This window comes from Balaenoptera borealis, assembly GCF_965194805.1.
Source record: "Balaenoptera borealis genome assembly, chromosome: 7".
NCBI classification, from domain to species: domain Eukaryota; kingdom Metazoa; phylum Chordata; class Mammalia; order Artiodactyla; family Balaenopteridae; genus Balaenoptera; species Balaenoptera borealis.
The window spans coordinates 7685877-7708380 of NC_138864.1; positions in this window are offsets into that span (position 1 = coordinate 7685877).

Here is a 22504-nt window from a genome sequence, read left to right on the forward strand (position 1 = left end):
AAAAAAGGCTGTATTATTTATCTAAATAATACCTACATGGAACTAGCAAAGAAAATGATGAAAATATTGAAGTATTTCCACATTTTGGAATATTTGACAGCTATTAATATAATTCTATGAAAAATAATTAATAAAAAGTTCTTTAAAGAGAAGGATTATTTACAATTATATTTCCTATATTGAATATATACTAATAGGTTTATGTATGTATATCATAATTATGAATGTATATGGAATATTATTAATCTTTATTTTTGTGTTGTAGGATTTTGGGTTTTTATATTTTTTTTTGCAATAAATATAGCTTATTGTGTAGTCAGAAAAGTAATAAATATAGTACCTAACACTATATTTGTCATAAAAAATGTACTAATGTGTTAACATGACTATGTGTTAATATCCCTAATATGTGAAATTCTTTAATTTGGCAAGAAACATATAAAGAATATAGTTTGAAATTTAGTAATGGATAAGAATCAACAAGCTATATGTGAGAAATAGAAAAAAATTTCAATGTATAATAAAATGTACATTCAAAAAATAATCAGTAAAATCTTTGAATTATCAAGTTGAATTTTAATTAAAATTAGTAAATTATAACAGGTGGAATGACACAAGCATTCATATATTGGTGGTGAAACCTTAAATATACATTACTTTTAAAAAAATTGACAATATATATCAAGACCCTAAATACATTTTTTCATATTGACCTGAAAATCCCACTTTCAGGAATTTATCCTAATAATTCAAAATGCTAATAGAATTTATATGCAGACATATTTTGCCATAATACTTTTAACAGCAAAACTAATTTCTGTTTAAATCCACTGAGTATGTTATTTTTGCTTAAATATACCCTCCAAAATGACCAGAAAATGCATTTTAATTAGCCTTCTTCATGTAATAATATAAAAAATGTTACTTTGGACAAGTGAAGATTTTAAAAACTCCCAATTATGTAACACCACACACACAGGAAAAAAAAATAAAATTTTTGTTGTTTCTGATCTGGGATACAAATAAATATATTCTTCCTATGGTGTTCTCAATCGTCCTATTAAGAATTTCCATTAAACTGAAATAAAATACTTTGATACACAGATACAATTTAATATTTAAAAATATAACAGATGTCCTGCAAAGATTTCTCTTTAAAATGCATAATATTTAGTCATTTAGAATGAGTACTAAGGGGTAGCCTACCTAATTAGAAACAGAAACCTGTGGCTTGTTTTCTCAATATTTAATTTGGATGGAAAATTGCAAGTAGACACTATCTTTATTAGACATAACTGTGCCTTAGTAGACAAGTCCTTTATCAAAAAATGGGCAGAAGAACTAAGTAGACATTTCTCCAAAGAAGACGTACAGATGGCCGAAAGGCACATGAAAAAATGCTCATCATCACTAATTATTAAAGAAATGCAAATCAAAACTACAATAAGTTATCACCTCACACCAGTCAGAATGGCATCATTAAAAAGTCTACAAATAATAAATGCTGGAGAAGATGTGGAGAAAAGGGAACCTTCCTGCACTGTTGGTGAGAGTGTAAATTGGTGCAGCCACTATGGAGAACAGTATGAAGGTTTCTTAAAAAACTAAAAATAGAGTTACCGTATAATCCTGCAATCCCACTCCTGGGTAAATATCTGGAGAATACTCTAATTCAAAAATATACGTGCACCCCAATGTTCATAGCAGCACTATTTATAATAGCCAAGACATGGAAGCAACCTAAATGTCCATCGAACATGGATAAGAAATGGATAAAGAACATGTGGTACATATATACAATGGAATACTTCTCAGCCATAAAAAATAATGAAATAATGCCATTTGCAGCAACATGGATGGACCTAGAGATTATCATAGACACACAGACATAGGAAACAAATTTATGTTTACCAAAGGGGATAGTGGGGGTAGATGAGGAGATAAATTAGGAGTTTGGGATTAACACATACACACTGCTGTATATAAAATAAACAACGAAGACCTACTGTATAGCACAGGGAACTATATTCAATATCTAGTAATAACTTATAATGGAAAAGAATCTGAAAAAGAATATATATATATGTATAACTGAATTACTTTGCTGTATACCTGAAACTAACATGACATTGTAAATTAACTATACTTCAATTTTTAAAAAGTGGTTTAAAAAAGCTATATGGAGGAGCTATACATTTATATAACAATATCCTGAGGTTTATAAGACCAGAAATAACTTGACTAAACAATGTTCCTTTGGTATTATGCACCATTTCCTAGGACCTCTGACCTTTCTGCTTCTGAGCCTATGTGATGAAGATTAAGGACATTTATTTGTACAGTGAGGATCCCCTTTTGCTTGAATCTGGATGCATTTGCAATGGTGTTACTAGAAGGGAGATGAAATTTGTAGCTATAATTTTTTCATGAAACAACTAACTGGCAAAATGACCCACCAATGAACTTAAAATCACATTAAATTTAGAATATTGACCTCTTCAAATAATTCATATTTGAAAATTAAGTATTTTATATAGCTGTTTTGGTCACTGACTCATGAACTTTATATAATTTTGCCCTCATTAGACTTAGTTCGATGCAAGATACCAAACAAAACTAACTATGCCTTAGAAGATCCTTTTAATTTTAACAGATTTCAATTCATGTTATTAGGAAATACACACTATAATAATATAATTTAAGATATTTATCCATATGAAATGCCAGAGTCATCAAAGAAAGACTGCAGCTTCTGGGAAAGCAACTGAGATGCATTGCTGACATACTCTTAGAATTGAAAATCTTGAGTGTTTTTGAAATTTAACACCTACTTCTCATGGTTTGGAAATACTTTTTGCTGCATACATATTTAACTCTTCCAAAAACAACAAAACAGTCAAGTTTAAAGTTATCTTGCTTGGCTAACTCTATTCATTGCAAAGAAACACTCGTGTTCCCTTAGAATAAAATTACTTTTATCCATAAGTTTTATCCATAAGTTTAGTTTTATCATTGTATCTACGGGAAATTTTTTTTTTAAAAAAAACATTAAAGGTGTCCCGTGCCATCCCCCACAGAAGTTCTGTTTTGTTCCCCAGGTACAAAGGTCTAGCTTATTCCATGGTAGGGCAGACTGAAATAGACTTCATTGTTTTTAAGTTAGATTTCTTAAGATACAGTTTGCATACATTAACCTTTGCATAATTTCCTGCTTCACATGACTTCCACATTTTTAATGCACTGTGCTATGAATGTTGGCAAATGCATACAGTGATATAAGTACCACAGCAATCAAGGCACACATTTCAAATCTTTACCCTAAAATGTTCCCTTTCTTTCCTTTGCAAACAGTCCCTCTCCCCAGCACCCCCGTCACTGGTGGCTACTTACCTGTTTTCTGACCCTATTGTACATTTTTCCAAACTAAAATGTAAATGGAGCTATTAACTATGCACCTTTTTAAGTCTAGCTTCTTTTCCTTTACCAGAATACATTAAGAACTATCCTTGTCGCTGCATATTCCAGTAGTTGGTTATTTTTACTGCTACATAGTATTATTGTACTGATCTGCAAGCTTGTTTATCTAATGGTCTGTTGTGCATTTCTCTCAATGTGTGAAAATTATGAGGAAATGTACCATACATGTCTGTGTACTGGGTTTTGTGTAGATATGAGGGTTACTTAGAGATGTGTTGTTTAAACAATTTCCAAATATTTGCCTATTTTCCAGATACCTTTTCTGTTACTGATTTCAAGTTCAATTTTATTGTGGTCAAAAAATATGCTAGATATGGACACAAAGATTCACAGTTTTTAAAGTTTTCAATTTTAAGCTGTGGTCTATATTGGGAACGTTCCGCTGAAAGAATGTGTGTGAGTCTGTTGTTGTTGAGTGGAGCATGGGGGTCCAGGGTTAGTGTTTCCTTTATTCTTAGTAACTCTATCAAAGTTCTCTGCTGATGACCGAGGAGAGTGTTGACAGCTCCAACTTGAATTGTGGACGCGCCTGTGATCTCTTCAGTTCTGTAGTTTTGCTTCGTGTGTTTGAAGCTCTGCTATTATGTGATACACAGGACGATTATCTTCTTAAAGAGTGAGTCCCCTTCTCTTGGTTGTATTACCCCTGGCACTTTCCTTGTTATGAAGTCCAGCCACTCCAGCTTTCCTTGGCTAGTGTTAAAATAAGGTATCTTTCTTTTGGTATATCTTTTAAAATTTGTAACATTATATCTATAAATTTAAAGAAAATGTATTGTAACAGTATATAGTTTGGTCTTGCTTTATAACTCAATATCAAAAATTCTGTCATTTAATTGATGTGTATATACATTTACATTTAAGTTATTTATTGATACTGTTGAATTTAAATCTACCATTTTGCTATTTTTTCATTTTGTTTTGTTTTTATCTGTTTTGTTTCTTTTTTCATTTTCTGTCTGCTTTTAGATTAATTGAATATTTGATTTTGTGATCCATTTTTCCCCTCGATGGGTAATTAGCTACACCATTTTTTCTAATATTTTTGGTATAGTCATAGAGTTTACAACATAAAATTTTAATATATAACCAACCACATTCAAGTTATTATACTGCTTCATGTATAATGTAAGAACTTTATAATAGTGTACTTCTAGTTGCTCCCTCCCAAACTGTACTGGCATTGTCATACATTTTATTTTCTTGTTTCCTTTTATGTAGTTTTTATGAGAATTTGTCAATTTAATTTTCTTAATTTTTAAAATTGTTTCAGGTGTACAAAATAGTGATTTAATATTTGCATACATTAGGAAATGATCAACATGATAAGTCTAGTAACCATCTATCCTTATACACAGTTATTACAATATCACTGACCATATACCTTATGCTGTATATTACATCCCCATGGCTTATTTTCTCTCTGGAAGTTTGTACCTTTCAACCTCTTCATCCAAGTACCCACCCACTACCCTCTGACAACCACCAGTTTGTTTGTTCTACCTATCTATGAATCTGTTTCTATTTCTTTTGCTTTTTGGGTTTTTTTAGATTCCACAAGTGAGATCATATAGTATTTTTCTTTTTCTGTCTGGCTTGTCTGACTTAGCATAATACCCTTGATATCCATCCATGTTGTCACAAGTGACAAGATTTAATTTTCTATGGCTGAGTAATACTACATTGTGTATGTGTGTGTATACACTGTATCTTTTTTATCCTTCCATTTATTGATGGACACTTACATTCCATCCATATCTTGGGTATTGTAAAAAAATGTTGCAATGAACACTGGTGTGCATATATATTTTTGAATTAGTACTTTTGTTTTCTTTGGGTAAATACCCAGAAGCGAAATTGCTAGAACATATGGCAGTTCTATTTTTAATGTTTTGAGAAAGCTCCACACTGTTTTCCATAGTGGTTGCACCAATATACATTCCCACCCACAGTGCATGAGGGTTCCCTTTTCACAACATCCTCACCAATGCTTATTATTTGTTGTCTTTTTGATGATAGCCATTCTGACAGGTGTGAGGTGGTATCTCCTGGTGGTTTTGATTTGTATTTCCCTGATGATTAATGATGTCAAGTATCTTTTCATGTGCCTGTTGGCCATCTGTATTTCTTCTTTAAAAAACATGCCCTTCTGCCTGTGTTTTAATCCGGTTGTTTGCTTTTTGATGCTGAGTTGTATGAGTTTTTATTTGTTTTAGATATTATCCTTTATTAAATATATCATTTGCAAATAACTTCTCCCATTTTGTAGGTAGCCTTTCATTTTGTTGATAGTTTCCTTCACTGTGCAAAATCCTTTTAGCTTGTCCCTTTAGTTTATTTTTGATTTTGTTTCCCTTGCTTGAGGAGGCAGATCCCCCCAAAAAAATTTGTGCAGAAACACAAAAGGCCCAAATAGCAAAGCAATCTCAAGAAAGAAGAAGAAACTTGGAGGTATCACACCTCTTGATTTTGGACTATACTACAAAGCTACTGTAATCAAAACAGTATGGCACTGTTACAAAAACAGACACATAGATCAATGGAACAGGATAGAGAGCCTAGAAGTAAACCCATGCTTATATGGTCAATTCCAAAAAAAACACTGCTAAGACTGATGTTAAAGAGAATACTGCCTCCGGTTTCTTCTAGGAGTTTTAGGTTTTCAGGTCTTACATTTAAGTCTTTAATTCATTTGAGCTTATTTTGTATGTGGAGTGAGAAAGTGGTCCAATCTGATTCTTATGCATGTAGTTGTTCAGTGTTCCCCACACCATTCATTGAAGAGCCTGTCTTTTCCACACTCCATATTCTTGACTAATTTGTCATAGATTAATTGACCAATAATTGACCATGAAGCACTGTAGGCTTCATTTTTTTTTTTAACAATACCTTGTGCCTAGGGTGAGGTGAGAGTCCATAGGATTTTTCTGTGTTTGTGCTCTAGCCTCAACTTTTATATTTCCCTTCAGTATGTCTGTACCCAAGAATGAGTCTATCTCTACTGTGTTGCTCCCAGCAGTAGACTAATGCTGCTTTTTATTTTATTTTTAATTAATAGGCTTTGTTTTTCAGAGAGCTTTAGACTTACAGAAAAATTGAGCAGAAAACACAGTTTCCAAATACCCCCAACCCCACTCACCCCCCACACAGTTTTCTCATTTTTTTCATCTTGCATTTTTGTGTTACATTTATTGAAATTGACAGATACATATTATTAACTAATGTTCTTAGTTTACATTAGGCTTCAATCTTTGTGTTGCATTTTCTGTGAGTTTTGATAAAATGTATAACAACCTGTATGTGTCATCACAGTATCAGAACAGTTGTCCTGGTCTACAACCTCCTGCCCTTCCACTTATTCATCCCTTTCTCCTTTTCCCCATATCCTGGGAAACCACTGATACTTTTACTGTCTCCTTAGTTTTTGCTTTTTCTAGAATGTCATATATTTGGAATCATACAGTACTTAGTTTCTCATATTGACTTATTTTTCTTCGCAACATGCTTTTAAATTTCATCCATTTCTTCATGAATTGGTAGCTCATTTCTTTTTATTACCAATAATATTCCCTTATATGGCTATACCACTGTTTTTCATTCATTTGCCTGTTGAGAGACATATTGATTGCTCACATAAACTTTGTTTTCTAACTCTCAGTCTCTTCCACACAGAGCCTCCAGCAATTCATGGATCACAGTTGAGGTGTTCCTACAGGTACTAATAGCTGACTTCTGATCATGAGCTTGTGTTCCTGGTAATCTGTGGTTCTCTATTCACCTGTCTTTCCAACACTCAGGGCAGCCCTATAACTTCAATTCTCTGATGGATCTAAAGAGAGTTGATATTTTTCAGGTAGTTCAGATTTTTTTTCTTGCTGTGAGGAATAATGACCTTCAAACTCTGCATGCCAGACTGGAAGGCATAATCTCTTGCTGCTTTTTGATCATTGCTTGACAGCCTGTTAGTGGAAGGCAGGGGCATGGTAGGTTGTCCTGGACCATCCACAGTGTTTGTTGGTCCTTACGTTCCTGCTCCTTGAGGGTGAGATTCATCATTTCTTCCCCTCTGCCTAGTCCCTAGCATTTTTGGTGGGTCTTTAATGGGAGAGTTTCCTACTTCTCCCTTCCTGGTAAGAGACTTTGGATGATGTTGACTTAGGTGCTGGGTCACAGAGTATTTCCTGTGTTTTCCTTAGGTCTAAAGTGATTTTTCTCTGCCACCTACATCAACAGTGAGCCTTTACCTGGGTCCTAGGCATGACAAAGTTGGCTACTTCTTCTCTAGATGCTGAATTTGATTGCTTTATGTGAAAGAAGGGAGCAGGAGGGAAGGGTGTAGCCTTCTTCCTTTCTTGCAAGAGTGGCTGCTCCTTGCACATCTGCCCCACACACGGAAACACTGTCTGGTTCTCAGCTCTGTCCCTTATCTCTCTTGGGAGCATCCAGTGGAGGTCCATGGAAAAGAGACTGTAAGTGAACATTAACTTCCCTGTGTCTCAGCTTCCAGCGTCTCTTTTCTACCCTGCTAGCAAACAATCATTGAAATTTTAGCTGATTTCTTTTCACCCATATGTACGTCAGCCACTCCTTACTTCTGTGCTTTGGCTAAGGTTTCCTGTAACCTCAGCTCTCAGGTAGCTTCAGAGTATGTTACAGTTTTGTAGGTTATCCAGCCTTCTTTTTTTGCTAGTATTGTGGTGACTCTTTCCCAGCTCCCTAGGCAGAAGAATAAGATGCTAAATTTTAGAATCTAGGTTGAGTTAATCATGGTAGCTCCACCATGATTAAAAAAAATGTGTTCAATAATTTCTCTGAGACTTACTTATTCCAACAGTGTAATGAAGGTGATGGTGTGTTATATTTTTTCATCTGCATGTCAAATTTTTGAAAACTTATAGAAATGTCTAAAGTATGTTACGAGGCTAAAAAACTGAGAGAAACTCATGGTAAAGGATAATAAGATGGGGAATATCATAAGGCCTTAAATAACTGTTCTAGACAGAAGAGCAAATCAAATACATCCTCACGAAAACAAACCATTTTTTGAGGAAAGGAGCACAGAGATTTGAAGGGAAGTTATTCCCTTGAGTCCTCCTAAAAGAGACAAACTGTGATGTAGTAGACAACACCCAAAACAGCATCCCCAGCATAAATACACATTTTATGTGGATGCATGATTCTTGTGTGTGCCTCTGTGGAAGTCGAGGGCATAATGCCAAACCCACAATCAGTAAAAGTAGCACCTCAAGGAACCAAAAACTCTCACAAAGACAAACAACCCCTCCAAAAAAAATATCATGTAGTTATTTCTCTGTTTTGATTTTTGAATAAGATAAAGAATATAGACAGGAATGAAGGTAGAAAGGACTCTATGTTTGCTCAAGCAATTCTCTGTGGATACAGGTTTCAAACTGAGACAGTAGTTACTTTCAAGAAGTAGTATATATTCCATATACAGATATATCATATATATCAAGAAGCAAGACCATCATGCAGAGTGTTCTAGCATGGAAATCGAAAACACTATACATTTTCATAGGCTTTTGTGAAATAAAACATTCTAAAGAGTTCTGAAGCCTGAATATGCAGTCATCTCAATTTTGCATTATTAGAGAATGGTGATGAAACATATATGAACAGTCATGTCTCTCCTATGACTGAGGAGGATGAGGACTGAAGGCATGAAGGAATAATAGTGTAAACTGCACAGGGGTGTTGTGAAAACCACAGGCCATAGTGTATTTAGAGATTCTTATTAACTCTTCAAATTTATATATTTTAAATGGTCTTCCAATATGATAGACACTATGTATTAGATTGTTCTTCATAGGTTCAATAATCTAACTCTTTATTTCCCTTCTCTGTCACTGTAATGGAACTGGAAGCCTCAATGACAGGACAAAGGAACCAAATACATGCCTGACAGAACGTACTTCCCTATATAAGGGAGGAAAACAGAGCTTTACCTGCTGTACAAAAACTCGAATGAACCCTTCAGTGGAAGTAAAGTGGCCGGGAAATCTAACATAATTGAAATGTTGTATTTTTCTGATGCTAAATGAAGTTATGATTAGCAAAGATAAAAGAATTAAATTATCAATTCATACTAGTTGATAATTTTTGTTTTGAAGTCTTTATTGTTGATGAAAAATTACAACCTCATATGTGTTCTTGGGTGATGTTTGGTAAGATATAATGTCTTTGTGCTTAGGCATAGATGGTAATCACCTCAGTGACTAATCTAATGTCTTTCTGTTGGAAGGGAAAAGCACCATAGAGGAATGAAATTAAAATCATGTTCAATAAGGAACATTTCCATTTTCTTATTATTCCTCTTCTCTGAGTGAATTGTTAGGTAATTAAGTTCCTAGCATGGCCCTAATAACAAAAACATTATTCTTTAAAGTATCAAAGCTCACTTCACATACTACAATCTATTCTACTTTTGCTTAGAGGAAAACTGGTTTTTGATACCATTCAGTCATGTATTTGATGAAGAAAAAGTTCATCTGGAAGAAAGAAGTAGAAATTTGTGTATTTCTGATATTGCATACACATTTGAAATGGAAGCTCTCTATAATTTCAGAAAAGGTGAGTGTCCAATGGCAACAAATCAGTATCTCACATGAAATAGTGTTGGTATATAAGTGTAAGAGATATCCATTTCTATCAGGCAGTGCTCTGACAAAAGATTTCATCCAGCTGACAGCAGTCTAGAAATTCAGTTCCTGTATTTTCCTATACTAACTGTGCATCAAAGACTACAGATAGGCTTGGAAAATTCTCCCACCATTTGGCACATTATTGCAATCCCTGTAAAATAGGAAAATCAATCATAGCTGACCTCACTGTAGCAGTTGTGGAGAGTAATAACTGAAATGCAGAAGAAATCCCTATTATTGACTGTGCTGATAATATTAATAGAATATCACCACATTTTTACAAAATGTGGGTTGTAACAATTCTCATGACTCAGAGCAAAAAAAAAAAAAAAAAAAGAAAAGCATTTTCTCACCAGGAGGAAACAGAAAGGTATGCTATGGTGGTTTTGAGGTTTGTGGACAAGCTGACAAGGAGAACCCTGGTATGAACACTGGGATGTGAGGTTAGGGACCCACATTTAAGGCCAATATGTCTGCATACAATTATGTTTTTCATTGCTTTCTGCTCCTTTCCATCTTGTGAACTTTCCCTCTCAATTTATCTTTCCTCCACGACAGAAACATCCTTCAATGTTTCCTGTAGGACAGTTCTGTGGGTCACAGATTGCCTCCCATTTTGTTGTCTGAAATTTTCTTCTTCCATCCTTATTAGGGAAATATATTTGAGATAAGTTTGAATTTTAGATTGGCAAGTTTTTTGTTTTCCTACTACCATTATCTTATTTATTTATTTATTTATTTAATGGGGATGTCAATTTTCTTTCTATCCCTTTGGAGGTTGTTAGTTTGTGTTCTCTCTCTCTCATCTGTACTTTCCACCAGTTGTGCTTGGGGCTGCTGGGTTGGCCTTCTGGAAACTGTAATTCAATACTTTCCATTAGATTCAGAAAGTTCTCAGCCATTGATTTTTCAAATCTTGCAACTGCCCTAATTTTGCAGCTCTCTTCTTTTGGGACTGTAAGTCCATATATTTTGTTCCTTCTGCCTAGAACTTCTATACTTCTTACCACCCACAATGTTTTTAATATAGTTACTTAAGATTTTATTTCTATATTTTCATTTTAGGTCATTGGAGAATTTTCTTCCAAATTTCTCTATATTGTTTTTAATTTTCTTATTGTGGCAAGCACAGTTTATCTTTCTCCTATTATTTCTTTTGTGGGTACTGCCTGTTGCTGTCTGGTGTCATTTTCCTGCCCTTCCGTTCTCCCAGGATATGTTTGAACAAATAGTCATTTTTAACCATTTATTATCAACAAGGATTTTACTGCTTTCCATGTGTCTGCTTTTACTTTTATTTATTGTATTATTTTATAATATTAGGTCATTCAACAGTGACAAAGTATTTTGTCACTATTAACTTCATCTTTTCATATAAGTTCTACCTTTAATTATATACAATATTCACCAAAGATTGTATGTGGAAAATTCTCTTAACAGTCTGTTGGTTTTCTGAAAACCATTCTCTAATTGATTCATTAAGGACACATAAAATAAAAATTCCCTGAGTTCTCATATATTCATAACTCTGTTTTCTGTATACTTGAAAGTCAATTTCATTGGATATTAAATTCTTGGTTTACATCATTCTTTCTTTGAATATCTTAAACATGGAAATCTATTGCCTCCAGATAATAAAGTACTATTACAAAAAGTCCGATAGATATGGATTACTTTCAGTTATAAGAAATTTTACCTTTTTGCCCATATGCAAAGGTGATTTTTAAAATTTAAGTTTCAATAGTTTTATTAGACATGTCTTGATTTTATCTGCTTTGGATTGATTTTACCAATACAGAATATATACTTTTATTTTTGTAGTATTCTATACATCTTGATTTTGGATTTTTATCTATGATTAGACTGAAATTCCTTTATAGGGAATGAGGTAAGCCTGGCTAACTTTACCAGCCTCACTGCTGGAGGACTCATTTTTCTTTTTTTTCCAACTTTATTGAGGAATAATTGACAAATATACTTGTGTATATTTAAAGTGTACAACTTGATGATTTTGTATCCGTATACATTATAGAATGATTACCAAGAACAAGTTAATTAACATATCCATCACTTCACATAGTTAGCTTTGAGTATGGGTGGGTTGTGAGAATGCTTAGCATCTACTCTCAACAACTTTCAAGTATACAATACCGTATTATTTACTGTAATCACTGTGCTGTACATTAGATCCTGAGAACTTATTACTCATAACTAAAAGTTTTTACCCTTTGACTTACCTCACCTCATTTCTTTATCCCCACTCCCTGACAAACACCATTCTATTCTGTTTCCATGAAATTAGCATTTTAAAATTATTTTTAATTTTTTAATTTTTTGTCCATGCTGCGTGGCATGTGAGATCTTAGTTCCCCAACCAGGATCGAACCCACGCCCCGTGCAGTGAAAGTGCAGAGTCTTGACCACTGGACTGCCAGGGAAGTCCCCAAAATTAGCATTTTTTTTTTAGATTTCACATATAAGTGATATATGATATTTGTGTTTCTCTCTCTGACTTATCTCATTTAGCATAATGCCCTCAAGGTTTATCCATGTTGTTGCAAATGGCAGAATTTCCTTATTTTGAATGGCTGAATAATATTCCATTGTATATGTTTACTATATTTTCTTTATTTATTCATCCATTAAAGACATTTAAGTTGTTTCTATACCTTGGCTGCAATGAACATGGGAGTGCAGATATCTCTTTGAGATAATTGATTTCATTTTCTTTTTTTGGATATATACACAGGAGTGAGATTTCTTTCATGACCTTAAAGTATTCAAGAAAATGATCTCTCAGTAAGAACATGTCTTCAATACTTTCAGAGATATGTCTCTTCATATTCCCCACCACCAATAACCAAATATCTCTCCTTCAATCCCAGAGTTATTGGTCCGAAGAATTTCTATTCTCTGGTGAACAATTTCTTCTCAGTGTAAAACTTTACATTTCTCTGAATAATTTCTGAGATTCTGAAGGCCCAGTTTGCCTTATCCTACTCATTCTTTGCTTCCATCCCCTGCTAGACATAGTCATAAAGAAAACTTCAAGGTTTAACTCAGTTTCAACTGTTATCACAGATCTATCTATTGCATACTCAATTAAAGTGTGGGACTTTTTTTGAAGGTAAAGAGAACTTTGTAGTTATGCTTGATGGATTGGCCTCTTCATCTATTAATCTGATATCTTTAGAATAATATTACTTAGTTTCATTGAAGATATTATCTGGATTTTTTTTCTTTTTTGCTATCCTACTTCATTTATCAGTTTAGGGGAAAGATTGGATAGATCAAGTCTTGTTTCAACGTCATCATATTCCCTCTAAAATTGAGCACCATGATTAGTACCTGTGCATGATAATGTCAATATTGAGTAGTTCTATTGGTCTGTTTATATTTTCTATTGCTTATATTGGTTATATTATTAATGCTATCTTGTCTCCAGATGTGTTTGGTTATTTTTGGTTGTATACTGGGCATTGTCTTTACAAAACTGTTTATAGAAATAGTATGAGGTCTAGGGTTTTTTTTTTTTTTTTAGTTCCTGTTACACAACACAGTGATTCTATATTTCTATACATTTCAAAGTGATCACCACAACAACTCAGTCATGATGGATTACCATATATTTCTCACATTGTATATTTCATTTCCATGATTCATTTATTTTGCAATTGCAAGCTTGTACCTCTTTATATCCCTCACCTATTTATCTCCTCTCCTCACTCCCCACCGCTCTGGCAACCACCTGTTTCTCCTCTGTATTTATGTGTTTTGTCATGTTTGTTCATTTGTTTTGTTTTTTAGATTCCACATATAAGTGAAATCATACAGCATTTGTCTTTCTCTGTATGACCTATTTGATTTAGCATAATATCCTCTAGGTTTATCCATGTTGTCACAAATGGCAAGATTTCATTTTTTTAATGGGTGAGTAATATTCCATTATATATGTATACCATATATTTATATATATACATGTATATATATACACCATATTTTCTTTATCCATTCTTCTATCAGTGAACACTCAGGTTGCTTCCATAATTTGGCTACTGTAAATCATGTTGCAATGAACATAGGGGTGTATATATCATTTCTAATTTGAGCTTTTGTTTTCTTTGGGAAAATCCTAAGGGGTGGAATTGCTCGATTATATGGTAGTCTTATTTTTAACTTTTTGATATTCTCCATAGTGTTTTCCATAGTGGCTGCACCAATTTACATTCCCACCAAAAGTACACGAGTTTTCCCTTTTTTCCACATCCTGGCTGACACTTGTTATTTGTTGTCCTCTTTATAATGGCTATTGTACCGTATGTGAGGTGGAATCTCTTTGTGGTTTTGATTTGCATTTCCATGCTGATTAGTGATGTTGAGCATTTTTCATGTGCCAGTTACCCATCTGTATGTCTTCCTTATAAAAATGTCTATTCAGATACTTTGTCTATTTTTTAATTAGGTTATTTGATTTGGGGGATTATATCAGCAATTTCTATATTTTTGTATATTAACCCCTTATCAGATATACTGTTTGCAAATATCTTCTCTCAAAGTAGGTGGTCTTTTGTTTTGCTGATAGTTTCCATCATTTTAAGAAAACGTTTAGTTTAATCTAGTCCCTTTTGTTTATTTTTGCTTTTGTTTCCCTTACCTGAGGAGACATATCCAATAAAATATTACTAAGACCAATGTCAAAGAGTGTATTGCCTGTGTTTTCTTATAGGGATTGTGTGGCTTAAGGTCTTACTTTGAGTCTTTAATCTATTTTGAATTTATTTTTGTGCATGGTGTGAGTGAGTAGTCCAGTTTGATTCTTTTGCATGTAGCTGTCCAGTTTTCTCAACACCACTTATTGAAGAGATTGTCTTTTCCCTATTGTATATTCTTGTCTTCTTTGTCCTAAATTGATTGCCCATTAAATGGGGGTTCATTTCTGGGCTCTTTATTCTGTTTCATTGGTCTATGTGCCTGTTTGTGTGTCAGTGCCATACTGTTTTGATTGTTTTGTAGCTTTGTGGTATAGTTTGAAATCAGGGAGTATGATACTTCCAGCTTTGTTTTTCTTTCTCATAATTGATTTGACTACTTAGGAACTTTTGTGTTTCCATACAAATTTTAGAATTGTATATTCTAGTTCTGTGAAAAATACCATTGACATTTTGACAGGGATTGCTTTTAATTTGTAGATTGCCTTGGGTAGTATAGTCATTTAAACAATATTAATTCTTTTAATCCAAGAACACACTGTGTCTTTCCATTTGTTTATGTTTTCTTCAATTTTTTTCAACAGCATCTTATAGTTTTTTGAGTACAGGTCTTGTACCTCCTTGGTTAGACTTATTCCTAAGCACTCTATTCTTGTAAATGGGATTGTCTTCTTAATTTCTCTTTCTGTTAATTTGTTGTTAGTGTATAGAGATGCAACAGATTTCTGTTTATTAGTTTGGTATCCTGAACCTTTACCAAATCCATTGATGAGCTCTAATAGTTTTTTGTAGTTTCTTTAATATTTTCTATGTATGTAGAAAATCTGCTAACAGTGACAGTTTTACTTCTTCTTTCCAGCTTGTATTCTTTTTATTTATTTTTCTTATTTGATTAGTGTAGTTTATACTTTCAATATTAAGTTGAGTAAAAGTGTTGAGATGGACATCCTTGTCTTGCTTCTGATCTTAGAGGAAATGCCTTCAGCTTTTCACCATTGAGTATAAAGTTAGCTGTGGGGTTATCATATATGACCTTTACTCTGTTGAGAAATGTTCCTCTATACCCATCTTGTTGAGAGTTTTTATCATAAATTGTTGTTGAATTTTGTCAAAGGTTTTTTCCGCATCGAATGAGATGAACATATGATTTTTGTTTTTCAATTTATTAATGTTATCACATTGATTGATTTGTGGATATTGAACCATCCTTGCATCCCTGGGATAAATCTCACTTGATCATAGGTGTATGGTCCTTTTACTGTATTGTTGAGTTTGGTTTACTATCATTTTGTTGAAGATTTTTGCATCTATGTTCATCAGTGATATTGGCCTATAATTTTCTTTTTTTGTGATATCTTTGTCTGGTTTTGGTGTCAGGGTGATGCTGCCCTTAGAGAATGAGTTTGGAAACCTTCCTTTCTCTGCAAATATTTGGAATAGTTTCAGAAGGATAGGTGTTACTTATTCTCTAAATGTTTGGAATAATTCCTCAGTAAAGTCCTCCAGTCCTGAACTTTTGTTTGCAGGGACTTTTTTTTAATTATTATTACAAATTCTATTTTATTTTGAGCAATTGGTCCATTCAAATTATCTGTTTCTTCTTGACTCAATTTTGGTAGGCTGTATGTTTCTAGAAAATGTTCCAATATGTTGGACAACCTCTTTATCTCTGTTAATATTTGCTTTATGTATTTAGGTGCTCTTATGTTAGGCACATATACATTTATGACTTTTATATCTTCTTTTTGATTGATTCTTTGATCATTATACAACATCCTTCTTTTTCTCTTGTTACAGTCTTTGTAGACTGTGTAGGCATTGTCTTTTCAAAATTATTTATAGAAATTATGAGGCCTAGGATATTATTATTTTCTTAAAGAGAGAGTATTGTGTATTCCTGGTACCTTGTTACTAGCAATCTTAGGCCAACTCAATTAATTTTATTTTGGGGATCAAAATAATTCAGAATTGGGTTATAATCCCTTTGACAATATATTCCCCAGAGGTTTCCAGCCCTCCCCTATATTCTCAGATATCAAGCCAAGTGTAAAGGTGCTCTAGTTAGGGAACTGACTGACCTGCTTTAGCCACTCCTTCTCATCACTCAGTAACTCTTCCCCATCCCAATAATGATCTCTATAATCATCCATTATTTATCCATGCATATTTTTACTCTTTAAATATTTTGATCAGTTTCCTCAGCAGAGGAGTTGCTATGGTTTATCTAGTCTGCTGTTATCAACAAGTCAAATATCCCCAATTGTACCCCTAATTACTTTTTGAATATGTCACTTTGAATTTTGAATATGCCATTCATCTTTAATAAGAAAAGCAAAGAGATAATATATTTGTTTATCATGGAAGTCATGTTTTCTTTTTAGTCTGGATCATATAGGCAAACATGAGATTCCCAAAGAAACATAGAATATCAATTTCAATCTTCTCTGAGTCTCAGCTTTGATCACTCTCCTCTCCCAAAGCATTGTTCTCTTCTGAGGCATGGGAAGGGAGTGGGTTGGTGGATATCAAGTATCTCAGAGAATAGCTTATTTCACAAAGACTAACATTTCTAAGAAATAGGTAATAATGAGTCACAAGGGAAAGAAGCCATGAATGTGAAAAGGCCATAAATTTAAAGAGTCTCCCTCACAAGATAATATTGCAAGATATCAATAGGTTCATTTTCCCTAACAAAATACAATGCATTCAAAAAAAAAAAAAATACAATGCATTCATTAATTATCTCTAGATGGTAGAATTATTATAATTTAGCTTCTTTACTCTCTGAATTTTCTACATAGCACTCATTTTATTTTATAATAAAAATTGATTTTTTATAAATTATCTTATGATTTAAAAAATATTTCTTGTCAGAAAAGAGCAACGATAAAATATTTTCCTTTCTTTAATATGTAATTTGAAATTACTCTGCTTGTAACTTTCTTAGGCCTTTCTAATTTTAATATAAGAGAAATGTTAATTAAAGAACACAGATATATAATATACTTTTCATTAGAAATAAGGTTTTTTCAGGAAGCACTTTCAAATGGACTGTCCCTCTGGTTAAACATTGTTTCTAACACTGAACTGTTAAACATATTTCATAACTATTTGGCCTGCTAGTCCTTCACTTTAAAGATCAAAAGCTTTATATTACGTATGCCATCGTACTTAGAAGATATTCACATCTGCTACTGCTATTAATTGATTGATCACCTGTCATGATTAACTCAATATTGACCTAAATAGCCATTAGCATTTAAGAAACTCTGTCAATAAAGAATTGATGAGATTAAATATTTTCAGAATCTTAGGGGTCAAGATTCATTTGTCTTATGACTTAATAATTTTTGTTGCACACTCCAGCATCATCATTGTCAAATGCACTGCATTTTGTTTATTTGTTTATCTTTGCTCCCAGAAGGTTGAATTTGATCATTTCTTATGTACTTTTGGGAACTTTGAGTTCATGTAAATGTTCCAGAGAAGAAAATCTCCTTGATTTTCTCAGTAAACAAGTTACTTTATTTTCTGTTGATTTCATATACATTCCAACACTTTCTATGCCTAGATAAAAGTAGTTCTGTGTTGATTCTTTTTTTGTGTGTGAAAATGAATATCATCTGCAGTGGTTTCTGTTTTGACTTAGTTAACCCTAGCTGATTTCCTTCCATTTATTCCAGGATTTTTCATGTTTGGAGAAGCATCTAGAGGTTGGATCCCTCTTTGTCACATAGGAAGGAGTCAGAAGTAGTGTGCCAGAGGCCTACCAGAGCATGGGATGACTATTATTGAAAAGCAGTCAGACCTGCAGTCTCTAATTCATCCCAAGCTAGGAAACTTGTGGAAAAGCTGAAAATTCTCATGGAGACCTTTCTAAGAAATTACTGACTAAATATCTTGGAAAATAAACAAACAAACAGCAACAAAAACAACAAAACATTGCCCTATTTTATTTTTATTTTTCTGCCTTGTGAATGTATTTATATGAAAAGTCATTCAGCAAATTATTTTTAATGAAAGAGTTTTCCTTTGTGACCCAAATATTTCCAGAGAGCTCATTGCCTATGAATTTAAAGGATTTCTGCAAGATATGGAGGATTGTGTGATTTTAGAAGCTGTAAACTTGACCTCACCTTTTACACCTAGCCATTCTAGAAAAAGGATACCACTGATCACCTAGAATGTATAGAAATTATTACCTCATCATGACAGTATTGAAGATTACAAGCTAGTCATTGTGCAAAATGTCTCATGTTTTTCATTTCACATGTTTTCTCATGATTTGACTCACCATTGGAATTTGGCAAGAATATCACATATAGGACACTATGATCTTTTCATTGTGTTCTATCTGGTAGCACATAAATTTGATTTGTCTCATAATTTGTAATATTAAGTTATTTGAAGGCTGAAAATTATGCTTGAAATACTAAAGAAATTAAGAGAAAGGTGGAAGCAGTATTTGGGGCCATATTTCATCTAGAAGTTTCTGACAATTCTAGTATTGCCTGTTGGCTTCTGCTTCCAGTAGAGGTGCTAAAAAGCTGACAAGCTGAGCAAAAATGTGAACCCAGTCTTGGGGCTAATGTGGCAAAAAGTGGTCTCAACAAAGAAGAGGAGGTGCCCTGGCATCCTAATCCAACACTGATTTGCATCAACAAGCCAGCTTCTAGGCAAATCAATCCCTGATTTAATTAATCTTGTTTTACAGAAGACATGCTTATGTATGTAAAAAACTGAAAAACAATTTCTACATAAATTATTATAAGATATCACTAGTTGTCAAGGTTATTGAATAAAAGGTCAAAATACATGAGTTAATTCTGTATTATAAAAATACAGAAGTAGTATTATACTAGCAAAAGCAGCATAATATTTTGAAAACAACTCTTTTTCTATGAAGACTCAAAAATGTAAAGAAGTCAATTCTCCCCAGACTGATTTAAATTGATTAAAACTGACAAAGAAATTCTAACTTTATAGGAAAATAAAATATCAAAGAGTAGCCAGGACATGCTATTGTCTTTGAATATTGGTTTTCATTTCTCTTGTGTAAATAGCTGGAAGTGTGATTGCTAGGTTATATAATAAGTGTGTTTCATTTTCTAAGAAATGGCCTAACTTTGTTTCAAAGCAGCTGCACCATTTTGCAATCCCATTTGCAGTATCTAAAAATTGCTCCATATCTATGCCAAAGCTCAATATTTTCAGTGTTTTTTTTAATCGATTCTAATATATGAGTAGTGGTATCCCACTGTGGTTTTAATATGCATTTCTCTAATGCCAGCAAAATACTTGCAAAAGCACTTCGTAGAAACTTGAATCTGACAGAAACTTGCTTAATGCACTAAGAAATGACTGAGGGAAGATGCCTGGTAGTAACCATCACCTGAATTTAATTGTAAATCTCAGATTTAAAAAGAAGTAGATTTGGAATGTAAGAATAGTATTTAAATATTATATGATTTAATGAAATAAAGAAAGTTAAAATTGGAAGAAAAAAGTGATAGAAAGATAAATGTTGTATTAATTTATGGTAGAGCCATTAAAAATTTTAATAAGATAATGGCTATAATTCCCTGTGCTATACAATGTATCCTTGTTGCTTATCTAGTTTATCATAGTAGTTTGTGTCTCTTAATCTTATACCCCTAACTTGGCCCTCCCCCCTTTCTTCTCCCCTGTGGTAACCACTAGTTTGTTTTCTGTATCTATGATTTTGTTTCTGTTTTGCTATATTCATTCATTTGTATTAGTTTTTGGATTCCACATATAAGTTATATCATACAGTATTTGTCTTACTCTGTCTGGCTTATTTTACTGAGCTTAATATTCTCTAGGTCCATCCACCTTGCTGCAAATGCCAGGATTTTATTCTTGTTTATGGCTGCATAATATTTCATTATATATATTTACCACATCTTTGTCCATTTGTCATTGTTGGACACTTGGTTTGCTTCCATAACTTCGCTATTATAAATTGTGCTGCTATGAACATTGGAGTGTGTGTATCTTTTCAAATTGGAGTGTTTATTTTTTCTGAATAAATACTCAGGAGTGAAATTGCTGGATCATATGGTAGTTCTATTTTTAGTTTTTTGAGGACTCTCCATAAAATTTTCCATAGTTGTTGCACCAATTTACATTCTCACCAAGAGTTTACAAAGTGTTTCCTTTTCTCCACATCCTCACCAACATTTGTAATTTGTAGACTCTGATGATTGTTATTCTATCAGGTATGAGGTGATTTCTCATTACTGTTTTGATTTGCATTTCTCTAATGATTAGTGATGTGGCACATCTTTTCATGTGTCTGTTAGCTATCTGTATGTCTTCTTTAGCAAAACGTATATATAGGTCTTCTCATTTTTTTATTGGGCTTTTTTTTTTTTTGATATTGAGTTGTATGAGCTCTTTATACATTTTGGATACTAACACCTTGTCAGTCATATCATTTGCACATATTTTCTCCCATTCAGTAGGTTGTCTTTTTGTTTTGTGGATGATTTCCATTTCTGTGCAAAAACTGTTAAGTTTATTTAAGTTCTGTTCATTATTTTTGCTTTTATTTATTTTGTCTTAGGAGACAGAAGCAAAAATGAATTGCTCTGGTTTATGTCAAAGAGTATTCTGTGTATATTATTTTCTAGTAATTTTATGGTTTCCGGTCTTAGATTTAGTTTTTTAATCTGCTTTGAGCTTATTTTTCTGTATGGTGTGAGGAAATGTTCTAATCTTAATCTTACATGGAGCTGTCCAGTTTTCCCAGCACCATTCACTGAAGAGACTGTTCTTTCTCCATTGTATCAATATATTCTTGCCTCCTTTGTCATAAATTAATTGACCATGGGTGCATAGGTTTATTTCTGGGCTCTCTATTCTGTTACTTTGATCTATGTGTCTGTTTTTGTGCCAGTACCATGCTGTTTTGATTCCTGTAGCTTTGTACTATAGTTTTACATCTGGGGTAATAGCTCTAGCTTTGTTGTTTTTTCTCAATATTGTTTTGGCAATTTGGGGTCTTATGACCCCATGTGGTTCCATATGACTTTAGGATTATTTGTTATAATTCTATGAAAAAGATCATGAATATTTTGATAGGTAGTGCATTAAATCTATAGATTGTTTTGTGTAGTATAGCCAATTTAACAATAATAATTCTTCCAATCCAAGGGCATGGGATATCTTTCCATTTATTTGTATCATCTTCAATACCCCTTATAATATTTTTTATAGTTTTCAAAGTATAGGTCTTTCACCACATTGGTTAAATTTATTCCTAGGTTTTTTGTTTTTTTTTTTTGCTTTTTGATGAGATTTTAAATAGTTATTTTTTAACTGTCTCTTTCTAATAGTTCATTATTAGTTTACAGAAAAGCAACAGATTTCTGTATATTAATTTTGTATATAGCAACTTGCTGAATTCATTTGTTAGTTCTAATTGGTTTTGGGTGGAGATTTAAGTGTATTCTATCTATAAAGTATTATGTAATCTGCAAATATTGACAGTTTTACCTCTACCTTTTCAATTTGGATGCCTTTTGTTTCTTTTTCTTGTCTGATTTCTGTGGCTAGGACTTCCAATACTTTGTTGAATAGAAGCAGTGAGAGTGGGTATCCTTATCTTATTTCTGATTTTAGAGGAAAGGTTTT